This window comes from Meriones unguiculatus (assembly GCF_030254825.1).
Source record: "Meriones unguiculatus strain TT.TT164.6M chromosome X unlocalized genomic scaffold, Bangor_MerUng_6.1 ChrX_unordered_Scaffold_31, whole genome shotgun sequence".
Lineage (NCBI taxonomy): Eukaryota > Metazoa > Chordata > Mammalia > Rodentia > Muridae > Meriones > Meriones unguiculatus.
In genome coordinates, this window is record NW_026843707.1 from 7686000 (window position 1) to 7699412 (window position 13413).

Sequence of the window (13413 nt, forward strand, 5' to 3'; positions counted from 1 at the left end):
TCAAAGAAATGACCACGAAAATAGAGGCAAACAAAGAAGAAATGCACAAAGCTCTCAAAGAAATGTTCACACAAATGAAGGCAAATAAAGAAGAAATAAACAAAGCTCTCATAGAAATACAGGCAATTATACCCAAAGAAGTAGAGGCACAATTGGGGATACATAGAGAGGAAACAGACAAAAAATTAGAAGCTGTCATTGAAAAGCAGGAATCCACATTCAAACAGATGAAGGAAATGGTGCAAGACATGAAAAGAGACTTAGGATCAATAAAGAAAACACAAATAGAGAAAGACCAGGAGCTGGAGAACATAGAGAAAAGATCAGGAACTACAAAGGTAAGCATCACCAACAGAATGCAAGAGATGGAAGAAAGAATCTCAGGACCCGAAGATACACTTGCAGAAATTGACACGTCTCTCGAAAAAATAAAATCAGAAAAGTTCCAAACACAAAACATCTAAGAAATCAAGGATACCATGAAAAGACAAAACCTAAGAATAATAGGAGTAGAAGAAAAAGAAGACATCAGGATCAAAGGTCCAGAAAATATTTTCAAGAAAATTATAGAAGAAAACTTTCCCAACTTAAAGAAGAAGATGGCCATAAACATACAAGAGGCCTAGAGAACACCAAGTAGACTAGACCAGAAAAGAAATTCTTCGCGTCACATCATAGTGAAAACACTGAAACTACAGAACAAAGAAAAAATTCTAAAAGCAGCAAGGGAAAAATGCCAAGTAACATATGAAAGTAGACCTATACGAATCACACAAGATTTCTCAACAGAAACTATGAAAGCCAGAAGGGCGTGGACAGAAGTCATACAGTCCTTAAGGGACCACAGATTCCAACCCAGACTACTATACCCAACAAGATTTTCAATCAACATAGACAGAGAATTCAAAATATTCCATGACATAACGAAATTTAAACAATATCTACATAGTAACCCAGCTCTACAGACGTTACTAGGAGGGAAACTCCAAACCAAAGAAAACAACTACATCTAAGGAAACAGAGGAAATAGATAACTACACAACAGCAACAACAACAACAACAACAAAAAAGAATACAAGCAATGAAACTCAGTGACAACACCAAACCCACATTTAAAGTAAGTAACAATTGTTGGTCACTAGTTTCTATCAACATCAACCGACTCAACTACTGAATAAAAAGACACAGACTAACAGAATGGTTGCAGAAACAGGATCCAACATTCTGTTGCATCCAAGAAACACACCTATGCAACAAAGATAAACACTACCTCAGTGTAAAGGGCTGGAAAAATGTGTTTCAAGCAAATGGTTCCAGAAAAAAAGCTGGAGTAGCCATCCTAATATCTAATAAAATAGACTTTCAACTCAAGTAAATCAAAAAAGATAAGGAGGGCCACTATATTCTCAGCAAAGGAAAAATCCACCAAGACACATCACAATTTTGAATATCTATGCCCCAAATACAAGAGCACCTACATTCGTAAATGAAACAATATTAAAGCTTAAATCACACATTGATCCTAATACCCTAATACTGGGAGACTTCAACACTCCACTCTCACCAAGGGACAGATCAACTAGACAGAAAACAAATAGGGAAATAAAAACACTTACAGAGACCCTAAATCAAATGGACCTAATAGACATCTACAGATTTTTTCATCCAAACTCAAAAGAGTACACCTTCTTTTCAGCACCGGATGGAACCTTAGCCAAAATAGACCATATAGTGGGTCATAAAGCAAGCCTCAACAGATACAAAAAGATTGAAATACTCCCTTGTATTCTATCTGAACACAATGGACTAAAGTTGGACCTCAACAACAACAGAAATAACAAAAAGCCGACATGAACATGGAAACTGAACAACTTGCTACTCAATGAGAGCTGGGTTAAGGAAGAAATACAGAAAGAAATTAAAGACTTCCTAGAATTCAATGAAACCCAAATTTATGGGACACATTGAAAGCAGTGCTCAGGGGAAAATTTATAACACTAAGTGCATGCAAGATGAAATTTGTTACATCACATACAAACAACTTAATAGCCCAACTGAAAACCCTAGAAAAAAAAAAGAAGCAGATACACCCAAGAGGAGCAGTTGGCTGGAAATAATCAAAATCAGGGCTGAAATAAATCAATTAGAAACAAATAAAAGTATTCAAAGAATCAATGAAACAAAAAGCTGATTCTTTGAGAAAAATCAACAAGATAGACAAGCCCTTAGCCAAACTAACTAAAAAGCAGAGAGAATCTATCCAAATCCACAAAATCAGAGATGAAAAGGGTGACATAACTACAGACACTGAGGAAATTCAAACAATCATTAAGTCATATTACAAAAGCCTATATGCCACAAAATTTGAAAACCTAAATGAAAGGGACAATTTTCTTGATAGATTCCATCTTCCTACATTAAGTCAAGATCAGGTAGAAAGAATAGCCCTATATCCCCCAAGGAAATTGAAGTAGTCATTCACAGTCTCTCCTCCAAAAAAAGCCCTGGGCCAGATGGTTTCAGCGCAGAATTCTACAAGACCTTCAACTAAGTGCTAACAACAAATCTCCTCAAACTATTCCACAAAATAGAAACAGAAGGTACATTACCAAACTCATTCTATGAAGCAACAGTCACCCTGATACCTAAACCACAGAAAGACCCAACAAAAATAGAGAACTTCAGACCTATCTCTCTTATGAACATTGACTCAAAAATACTCAATAAAATACTTGCAAACCAAATCCAAGAACACATCAAAGATATCATCCACCATGACCAAGTAGGATTCATCCCAGGCATGCAAGGGTGGTTCAAAAAATGGAAATCCATCAATGTAATCCACCACATAAAGAAACTGAAGGAGAAAAACCACAGGATCATCTCCTTAGATGCTGAAAAAGCATTTGACAAAGTCCAACACCCATTTATGTTTAAAGTCTTGGAGAGATCAGGGAATGTTAGTGGTACAACCACTCTGGAAATCTATCTGTCTCTTTCTAAGACAATTAGGAATAGTGCTTCCTCAAGACCCAGCTACACGACTGCTAGGTATATACCCAAAGTTTGCTCAAATACACAAAAGCGATATTTGCTCAACCATGTTTATAGCAGCTTTATTTATAATAGCCAGAACCTGGAAACAACCCAGATGTTGCAAACAACCCTTTGCCTTACAGAAGCTTTTCAGTTTCATGAGGTCCCATTTATTGATTGTTACTCTTAGAGCCTGTACTTTTGGTGTTCTGTTCAGGAAGTTGTCTCCTGTGCCAATGAGTTCTAGGCTGTTCCCCACTTTCTCTTCTAACAGATTTAGAGTATTTGGTTTATGCTGAGGTCTTTGATCCACTTGGCCATTAGTTTTGTGCAGGGTGATAAATATAGATCTATTTTTATTTTTCTTCATGTGGACATCCAGTTGGACCAGCACCATTTGTTGAAGATGCTGTCTTTTTTCCACTGAATGGTTTTGCCTTCTTTGTCAAATATCGAGTATTCATAGGTGTGTGGGTTTATTTCTGGATCTTCTATGGGTTTCCATCAACAGAGAAATGGGTACAGAAATTGTGGTATTTTACACAATGGAATACTACTCAGCAATCAAAAAGGAGGAAATCATGAAATTTGCAAGCAAATGGTGGGATCTAGAAAAGATCATTCTGAGTGAAATATCCCAGAAGGAGAAAGAAAAACATGGGATATACTCACTTATATAGACCTATAAGATATGATAAACATAATGAAATCTATACACCTAAAATAGATAATCAATTGAGCAGACATGGGGTAAGATGATCAATCCTCATTTAGAAAGACAGATGGGATGTGCATTGAACGTATCACAGGAGTCTACTGAGCACATCTGAAAGACTCTAACTAGCAGTGTTTTCAAGTCAAAGACTCATGACCAAACCTTTGGCAGAGTACAGGGAATCATAAGAAAGAAGGGGAGTTAGTCTGATGGGGAAAGGATAGGAGCTCCACAAGAAACAAATATATCTGGGCACAGGGTCTTTTCTGAGACTGACATTCAACCAAGCATCTAGAACCTCTGCTCAGATGTAGCCTGTGATAGCTCAGTAACCAATTGGTTTCCGAAAGTGAGGGGAACAAGGACTATTTCTATCAGGAACTCAATGACTGGCTCTTTGGCCTCCCCACCACCCAAGGGAGGAGTTGTCCTTTTAGACCACAGAGAAGGGCTTTGCAGTGAGACCTGAAGATACCTGATAAAACAGGATCAGATGAATGGGGAGGAGGTCCCCCTTATCAGTGGATTTGGAAAGGGGCACGGTGGAGATGAGGGAGGGAGGGAGGGACTGGGAGGGAATGGGGGATCGGGACACAGCTGGGATACAGAGTTAATATAATGTAACTGATAAGAAAAAAATAAAATTCCAAAAAAAAAAAAAAAAAGAGGACCGGACTCCTGCTGATGCAGTAACAAGGTGATTCAAAGACAAAAGAAATATCACACTTATCAGTGGATTTGGGGATTGGCATGGAAGAATATGGGTTAGGGAGTGGATGAGGGCATAGGCTACATTTGGCTACAAAGTGAACAAGCTTTACTTTATAAAAAAATAAATGAATTTTTAAAAAATCAAGAAGTTTAACAAAACGTTTAAACACAAAGGACAAGAATCCTGCTGATGCAGTAACAAGGTGAATCAGAGAGAAATGAAGATTTCTTCCTGGACAGTCCACTGTGGAAACCCAAAGCAAGTGTCCTGCAAGTATTCTTTGAATCCTGGCATGCAGAATAATTTTACTGGGAGAAAAAATGCTTAATAGCCGTAGCACATTGTTACATTCAGAGGAAATCTAGTCTGCCCTAGGGTAGAGTGAGACTCACTAACACCTCAGCAGAGGGATGAGCAGAAGCAACTGTACAAAGATTCTATATAGCCAAACTCCAGCCAAGGAAAGCTTTATTGATTGTCTTTTCTCATACCTAGAGACCTAAAGACACCTTTAGTTATAAAATCTCTTCCTAGATGATTAATCACATCATCTATTTGTGAGAGAAATAGCAGAAAGGGGAAGACTAGGAGATTCTTTATGATATTTTATGGTGCAAGATAGGTCAACAGCCACCCTTTCTTATATCTCATGTCCAAGGTACTCAAATGGACATTTAATAAATACTCCAGATATGATAGTATATTAGTTATGTATTTCAAGTTATATTATTATATAATATTCATTTTCCGTGGAATTATTTCTAAGCTTGTTTAACTTGATTTTGGTAATATGTGTTATCTTCATAATATATGACTACTGTAGAGACAAAAATGAAGTAAGTTCCATTTAGATTTAAATCACTATCATTGATTCATGCAATACTCAGAATCCTAGACAAATCAGTGTATTTTAAAATAATGCAAAATCCTGTTGCTTATATGTAATATCGAGTTGGGCTGTTTTCACAGATAATGTGTTGGTTAGTAGATTTAGTTTTTTTGTTTGTTTGTTTTGTTTTAGTTTGGTTGGGTTATTGGGTTTGGATGTTGATTTTGTTGCTGTTTTTCTGGTTTTATATTATTTACTTATTTATTTATTTATTTTTGTCAACCTGACTAAACCTAGAGTCATCTGTGGATGAACATCACCTGAGAAAATGCATATATTAGATTTGGCCTTTATGCAGTATTGCTGTGCAACTGCCTGGTCAGCAATTGATGTGAGAGAGCACAGTTCAATGTTGTTTCTGCTACACCAGGGAGAAAAGGCCCAGGATGTTGTAAGACAGGCTGAGCATGTCACCAGAGCAATACAGTAAGTAGTAGTCTCTAATGTCTCTTCTTCATTTCCTGCCTGCAGGTTTGTGCCTTAAGTTCTAGCTCTAAATTCTCTTCACAGAGGATTATAGATTGAAATATAATATTGTAAATTAAAGTATATTATACTATAAGATTACATGAACCTCCTTCTCCCCGATTTAATTTTGATAATGGTGTTTCATTAAAGAAATAACCTAAGACATACAGTAATAGATACTTTTTCTCTTTAATTACTGAGTAAGGCTTAAGAAAGACAAGAGACACACCTTCAGTGATACATCTCATTAACATTTGAGCAAAATAATACCAGGGTTGAGGGCATGTTTAGAGAATGCATATTTGTAGTGTTTTCCATATCATTCTTAATGTTTTGATGATTTGGAGTTGAAATAAATTACCTATTATACAAAATCAATATGCTGGTTCTACAATAGTATATATAAGAGCATGCTAAAAAACCTAAATTTTTATTGTATGCTCTACGAAAATAATATAATACTATTTTCAAGAAGAAAACTTTTAATAATCCTTGGCACTAGAGTAAAAATTCATATTTCACATTGTGAGAAAAATATAAATTCTTTGGTGAGAACACACGTTTGTTTTTATTTTTTCAAAGTTACTACTACAGAATTTATGCCATGATGATACCACTTGGAAGACGCACTTTGCATTGTATGAAACCAGAAGCATTTTTGGTAATTTCACAGTAGGTAAGTCATAGTATGGTGTCCAAACTTAGTTTTAACAACTCATAATTATTTCTCAAGATTAAAAATGCCTCCACTGACAGACATAATTGGCTAAGAATAAGAGATACTAGGTTATCATAATGAAATATTTGTTTGCACATTTGAAATTTTTGTGCATCTTACTCTTTAAAAGAGAACTATAAATAGCTAACATATATGTAAACTTGATGGCTTTCACTAAATAATACCAGAGAGTATTATAAAAATAAATGGCTATGTTAACAAATCTTCTTGAAAATGGATGTAAAAAAAATTAATGAAATTTCCATGTCAGAAATTGACAATTGACTGCAATCCATTGCACTGAATCGTTATTATTTGATAGAGAATTAAAAGAAAAAATCTCTAACAGTTTACTCACTGAATTCAGTGGTGACTTCCTTCAGGTCCAAAGAAAGTCAATTACCCAAACTTCAAAAGACAGGTCAAACATGCTGAAATGAAGTCAACATGGACAAACGTGGACTTCTGGCAGTTAGATCAAAGTCAGCATAACCCAGGAAATTGTGAAGCTAGTTCCCTGACTACCAAAAGGAGTAATTTCCTTTACCTCTAACAAAAGGAACATATTGCTGTACAATTAACATATTCCCATGATGCCTATGAGCATATCAAGGTCCATGCTGGCTCTAGGTTCCCCCATTCCCTACTCAAAAAATACCCTTCAAATCACCCATAGGTCTCCTGACCTCCCCCAGCTAGTGATCCTACTTATAATCTAGATATTCTCACTAGGTATTCTTTATTGTCCATCTCCTGCTATTCTCCCACCTCTTACAGAAAACTCTGGCATTGTCCAGAATGCTAGACATGTATCTTCTACTTCTCCTTTCTTTTTGCTATGCATAATTCCAAATGCCTCTGGTTGTACTTTTTCTCATGCTACAATAAATCCTTTCCATATGGTGGAACAATCATGTTGTCACTTGATATAACTTACTTTCCATCCATGAACTTTCTCTCCAAATTTGTGAATTTTTGCATCTTTCTCTTGTCTGACTTCTGCTAGATGGACCCACCATCAGTGTATCACTTGCATTTATTTTTTTTATTTACGTGGCCTTTCAAGTACAGACTTGGACTGTGTATTTTCCACTTGTCTCTGGTTGCCCTCCCTATTTTCTTCTTCAAGAAGTCTTGCAAAATGTTTTGGAGCTGGGTTGTCATAATTATTCTTAACAACACTTCTTTTCACAGAATTACAAATTTGTGAATTGTTCAGAAGTCCTCCTGTCCACGATGGAGATTTTCTTTGTTATCGTCCTTGTTTGACTTCATATTGTTCAAAGTTTTTGGCTGGTAATTAGCAGTATCATATCTAAGCCTAATATGTATAGGGCCTTCTTTACCTGTTATCAAAATAAGAAGTAAGAAGGGATTCTACATGTCCAAACACATTATAAAATAATTCTCAGAAATTTGTTTTATAACCTGCATAGATCCTCTCCTATATTCTATGGCTGTTACCTTTGTGTTTTTGTGGGACTCCAAACATTGAGACTGCGTGTGATTCTGACTTTTTGAATCATTATGCAACACTTTTTTTTCTTGCTATTGGGTTTTTTTGTCTGTCCTCAATGTAAGGGCATTAGTATTGTCTTATGGTTTCTTGTTTTCCCATGTTTTGTTGCTGTTTCTTAGAGGCCTGCCATTTTCTAAAGGAAAACAGGCAGAGTATATCTTGGGGTAGAGGTGATGTGGAGTTGAGATAGAGGAATGTAAGTAGTTAAAAATGTAATAGAGGAGTACTGAAGAAGAGAATAATTTCTTTTTTTAATAAAAATTCCACATAAAGAGGAACCTAGTGAATTATCTCTTTCATGAACTAAAAACTTTCAAAATCAATGCCTTTGCTTATATAAACAATATTTAAGTAAGAGAAGGATAGTCCAAATTCATTTTGGCAAGCTTAATTTGTTCCTGGATAAGTTTAGAAACATTGTAGACAAAATCAAAAACTGCTTTTTTTAAATATCCCTTTGAAAGTTTATCTCCACCAACAAAATAAGCCAATTTCAGTCAGGTAAAACGTTAAAATAATAAGCAGGGTATCTTATGAACGTAGGGAGAGAGAGGAAGACCTGGATGGGCAGCGGTTCAACAAGGAGAGCAAAAGAACCAAAAATTCTGGGCATAGGTGTCTTTTCTGAGATTAATTCTCCAAGGACCATTCATAGAGATAACTTAGAACCCCTACACAGATGTAACCTATGGCAGTCTAAGTGTGTTCCCTAGAAATGGGAACAGGAACTGTCTTTGACATGAACTCAGTGGTTGGCTCTTTGACACCTCCTCCTCCCCTAATGGGGGAGCAGTATGTAGCAACTGCTGATGAGACCTGATAGGCTAAGTTCAGAGGGAAGGAGAGGAGGACCTCCCTTATCAGTGTACTTGGGTAGAGGCATGGGAGATGAGGGTGGGCAGTGGGATAGTGTATAAGGATGAGGGAGGAGGCTACAGCTGGGATACAAAGTGAATAAACTATAATTTATAAAAAAGGAATATTTTTTAAAGGGAAAATGTTTTAAAAAATGATTTTATTTTTTATAGCAGGTTTGGTTTCACCAGCCTTAAGGGACAAGACCAGATAAAAATACACCCAGATTATGGTGGAGAGTATTTTCATGGATTGTAGGGAAGGAAAATAACATGTCTACCACAAAGTGGACTTGTCCCCATATTTTGAAATACATTGATTCCAACTCTCCAAGGTCAAAAGAACTCCAGATAAGTACTATCAATATAAAACACTTACTTACTTCTCCCTGGGGGAGTGATCCTTCTTCCTCTCACTGGTTTTGGGAATCCCCTCTTCGAACAATCAAAGTTTCAAATGAACACCTATGGAAAAATTTCACTGCCTAAATTCCCTAAATTGCCTAACATCTATCTCTTCCAGCATCCTGACTGGTCCAGTGGTTTCTTCAAGAGCTGCACAGAGAAAGCAGGTGCTCAGGCCTAAACTCACAGACTGCTTCAAGTAGATCTGCACTTCCCTAGCTGCAGGTGGTCACACAGATGTTAGACAGCCAGTAAAACTGCCCGCCCTTCCTGGACTTGGGCAGCTTTACAGCTTTTGGAACCCTTGCCTCATTGATGATGTCCAATGTGAGAAGGAAGCAGGCATAAAAAAATACTCTGCCACTTGTTCATTTATGATCAACAAAAAGCTTGGATGGTGGGTTTCAGATGTAGGATAAGCAGCTGAGGTGCCTTTTGTAAACAGGTGAACCTGACTTCCAGGTTCTTCCAGCATCTTTCAGTCCCTAACTATTACAAGACACAGCTGACATACCCCACCCCCTATCCTGAAATGTCCAGCCTAGGGATAGGAGCTTCCTCATCTGCAGAGGCTCTTCACTATATAATCCAGATATTTTGCTTCCCTTCTCTCTTTCTACATTTCCTCTCTACTCTCTGCTTTCCCTCTGTACTTTCTCTGCACACACACTTTCTCTTTGCCTCTTTTGTCTCCATTTCTCATTTGTCTCCATTCATTGGGACCAGTGAATGTACCTAGAGTTTCTCCCAGTAAACTTGCATGTAAATACTTTAATTTGCCTTGAATTAGCTTGCTTCACAGGTAGAAATAAAGATAACCTATCACTCTTATAGGAGTTATCAAAAATCAATCAGTTTTAGTCCATGATGGAGATACTAATATGATCAAACAAATTATTGCAGTTACGGCTCAATAGTAATGTTTTAGTTCAAGTTTCAATTTTATTTCCTTTTCATTAATTAGTTATACTTTTACATGACATATTTGTACTTTTTATTTCTAGAGTCCCATTGATAATACATGTATTTTTTGTAATGCAAGGGATTATTTTAACTATACCTCTATTGTAGACAAAAGCAAATGAAAAAAATATAACATATTGGTACAAGGATTTTGAGTTAGTCAGAAAGTGTAGATCAGATGAAATGAGTATGTACATCTACATATAAAATCCTGTTAAAGAACCAACTTGTAGGAAAAGCTAGTGTAAATTTCTGCACAGTGAGGAAACAACTAAAATGACGACCCCATTTTTGGAGAAAATGTAGACATGAAAGAGAGAAAATTCAGAGGCTTCTCAAAGAGTCAACTGGCACTCTGCCAGGCAATCTCTCTGAAGCAGAGAAAATAGCAAAAAATATGGGATGGTCCTTCCAATTATAAGAGGTAATGTTGAAGAAGCAGAAGAGTTTGTTAGCCTGGGAAATAGCATAGCATGAGATCAGTGCAGGATCTGTGACATGCCAGAAGGCTAATTTGGAGCCTTTGTTAATCATAATGGTTAAATGTTACTAATTACCAGAGGTATTTTTGGTTGGTTTGGGGTTTTGTTATGTAAGGACATGTATATGCCAACAGAACTGGCCCTATCTGGCTGACAGAAACAGCTTTTTCTAATTCCTAAGAAATGTCAGTTCTAAGTTTTTATCTCTCTACCAGCAATTCTTTTATACTCCAGCTTGAGCTAAGTCAAGATTCTCATTTCAAGGTTTTCACAGCCATTTGAAGAACTGATGTTCACCTTCAGTCAAAAAACTAGTAGACTCTTTATTATATGCATATGAGAATATGTCCAAAGACTCAACGATTTTACTTATTGTTCGACTGTGAAATTTCTTATTTCTGTATGGAAGAGAAACTAAAAGAGTCTTGAGGTTAAAGTAACATTTATAAACATAATGACTATTGACTTTTGGGGACAGATGGCTTTATTTGGTAGTTATCTTATATGTCAAATGATATTTGCTAATATTCCTAGAGTCTCCTCACTGGAATAAAGTAATAGCTGTACTTCCATCTTCACTTGTATCAGCACAATCATTTTTAAAATGTTAGACTATGTCCATTAGGAAGGAACATGAGGATCTCAACTGAGACTTATTAAGCATATACAATATATGAATTTTCTTTGGATGATGTTGTATTTATGACCTCTCAGAAGAAAAAAATGATAATATATAGCAAACCGCATATTAAGATAATAAGTATTTTTAAACATTGTGGGAGTGCACATAGAAAGTGGACCAAAATGCTATCTCAAGCTGTTTATACTGGCCACCACACAAATATGCTATTTCCCACACTCACATTGGGTAGAAGTACCTGGAAAATAGTCTACTGAAACACTATTCCTTCTTATAGAAAATTTAAAAAGATTACTGATATACAATGTATTGAATTATTAGCATTTCATTGTTTAGCTCTAGCTATATTTAGTTCATGGTTGTGATAACATTTAGAAGATTCATGTCACGCATAACCAAAGTTTTTAGACATTACAATCAGTGAAACTTGAGGTCCCCTACTTTCAGTTTATGCTCTATAATGAAAAGTTTTGTGGTCTTATTTCTTCCTACCATCTGTCTTCTAGTAGCTGAAACTGAAATCATTGCTTTGGCTATATATCTTTGTAATGCATTTGTTTTGGAAAATTTAGACTCAAATTGTAGATTTTCTACTTGTCCCTCATTGGATTCCAAATATTTTCATGTAAATTTCCATACAAATGACATATGATCATTCTGTGAGCATTGATTTTCTTTAGTAAACATAACACTTTTTACTCTGTTGACATCTCAATTGGTTGAATTGCCTTAATCACTATCGTCATGTACAAAATTTGTTATCTCTACTTTTCTTCTTTGTCATATAGCCAGATTGTTTGAAAAAACATAGTTGTTTTATAGTAGAATTAATAGGTGGAAGAAAAGAAAAATTGTATTCTCCATGTGTCACCAAAAAAAAATAGGAGGAAGTAAGAAAGTGTTTAAATAATCAGAATTAGTAAAATGTAGTGTTTTGAAACTTCAGTTCAGATGAAACTCTCAAAAGAAAAAGGTAACATTTCTTAAGATTTTATATATATTTATATATTATTTCTCAAACTGTAGAGTCTAAATTTGTAACAAGAGAGCAGTTTAAATTCATTTTAAAAGTCTGAATAAATTTAGAGAAAATCTCTCTCATTTTATATAAAACTCTATACCATTTGGAAAGATTTTCCAGAAAAAAGTCTTAACAGTATATGCTAATACAACCAAACAAGCACATCGCAGTTAATATTCAATTCTGGTGGTTAGCTAAAAATGCATTATTATAAATTTTTCAATAATCTAAAATATTCTGTTTATATTCATGCATGTAGTGGTCTTTATAATACATATTCTTGTGTTAAGTTATGATTATTTTAGGCAGTAGCAAAATAAAACAAAGTTTAAAGGCTTCAAATATTTTGAGGAATTCTTAGTGCTACAGTGATTTTAAGTTTAGAAGAATTGCTTATTAGTCCATATTATTAGAATAAACATAAAATATACCTACAGGTAAGGACACGCAGAAGAACCAAAATATTACAGTAGTCTATTCTTTAGGTATATTTGAGGCAGTTTTCATAAACAAGGTTTTATGACTTTTGTTAGTAATATTCCCCATACTCAGTGAAAGAAAAAAAGTAGTACTATCTGTGGCTAAAGCAGTTTATTTTTCAAAGCAGACACTATTGACTTATCGAACAGATAACTATATTTAGAAAAAAAATCCTTTTAACTGTAGGAAGTTTGGTAATGTTCTTGTTATCATCACACTAAACACAGTAGACATAAGAAACATCACATCGCTTTCTTTGGAATTATTATTCACAATTATATCAAAACCTTTAAGAAATATTCCATTCACTCTGCCCAACAGTTGCCCATCAGGCTCAGCATCTGCTTTGATAGTCTGAAGGGCAGAGGCTTTCAGAGGCCCTTTGTGGTAGGTTCCTAGGTTGTTTCCTGTTTTCTTCTTCTTCTGATGTCCATCCTCTTTGCCTTTCCAGATGGGGATTGGACATTTTAGTTAGGGTCCTCTCTCTTGCTTAGTTTCTTTAGATGCACAG

General features: G+C 35.5%; 1 pseudogene; it reads right to left on the minus strand.

The window, feature by feature from the left end:
• LOC132651546 (E3 ubiquitin-protein ligase RLIM-like) overlaps positions 1–13413 on the minus strand; it is a 41756-nt pseudogene that overhangs the window by 8113 nt on the left and 20230 nt on the right.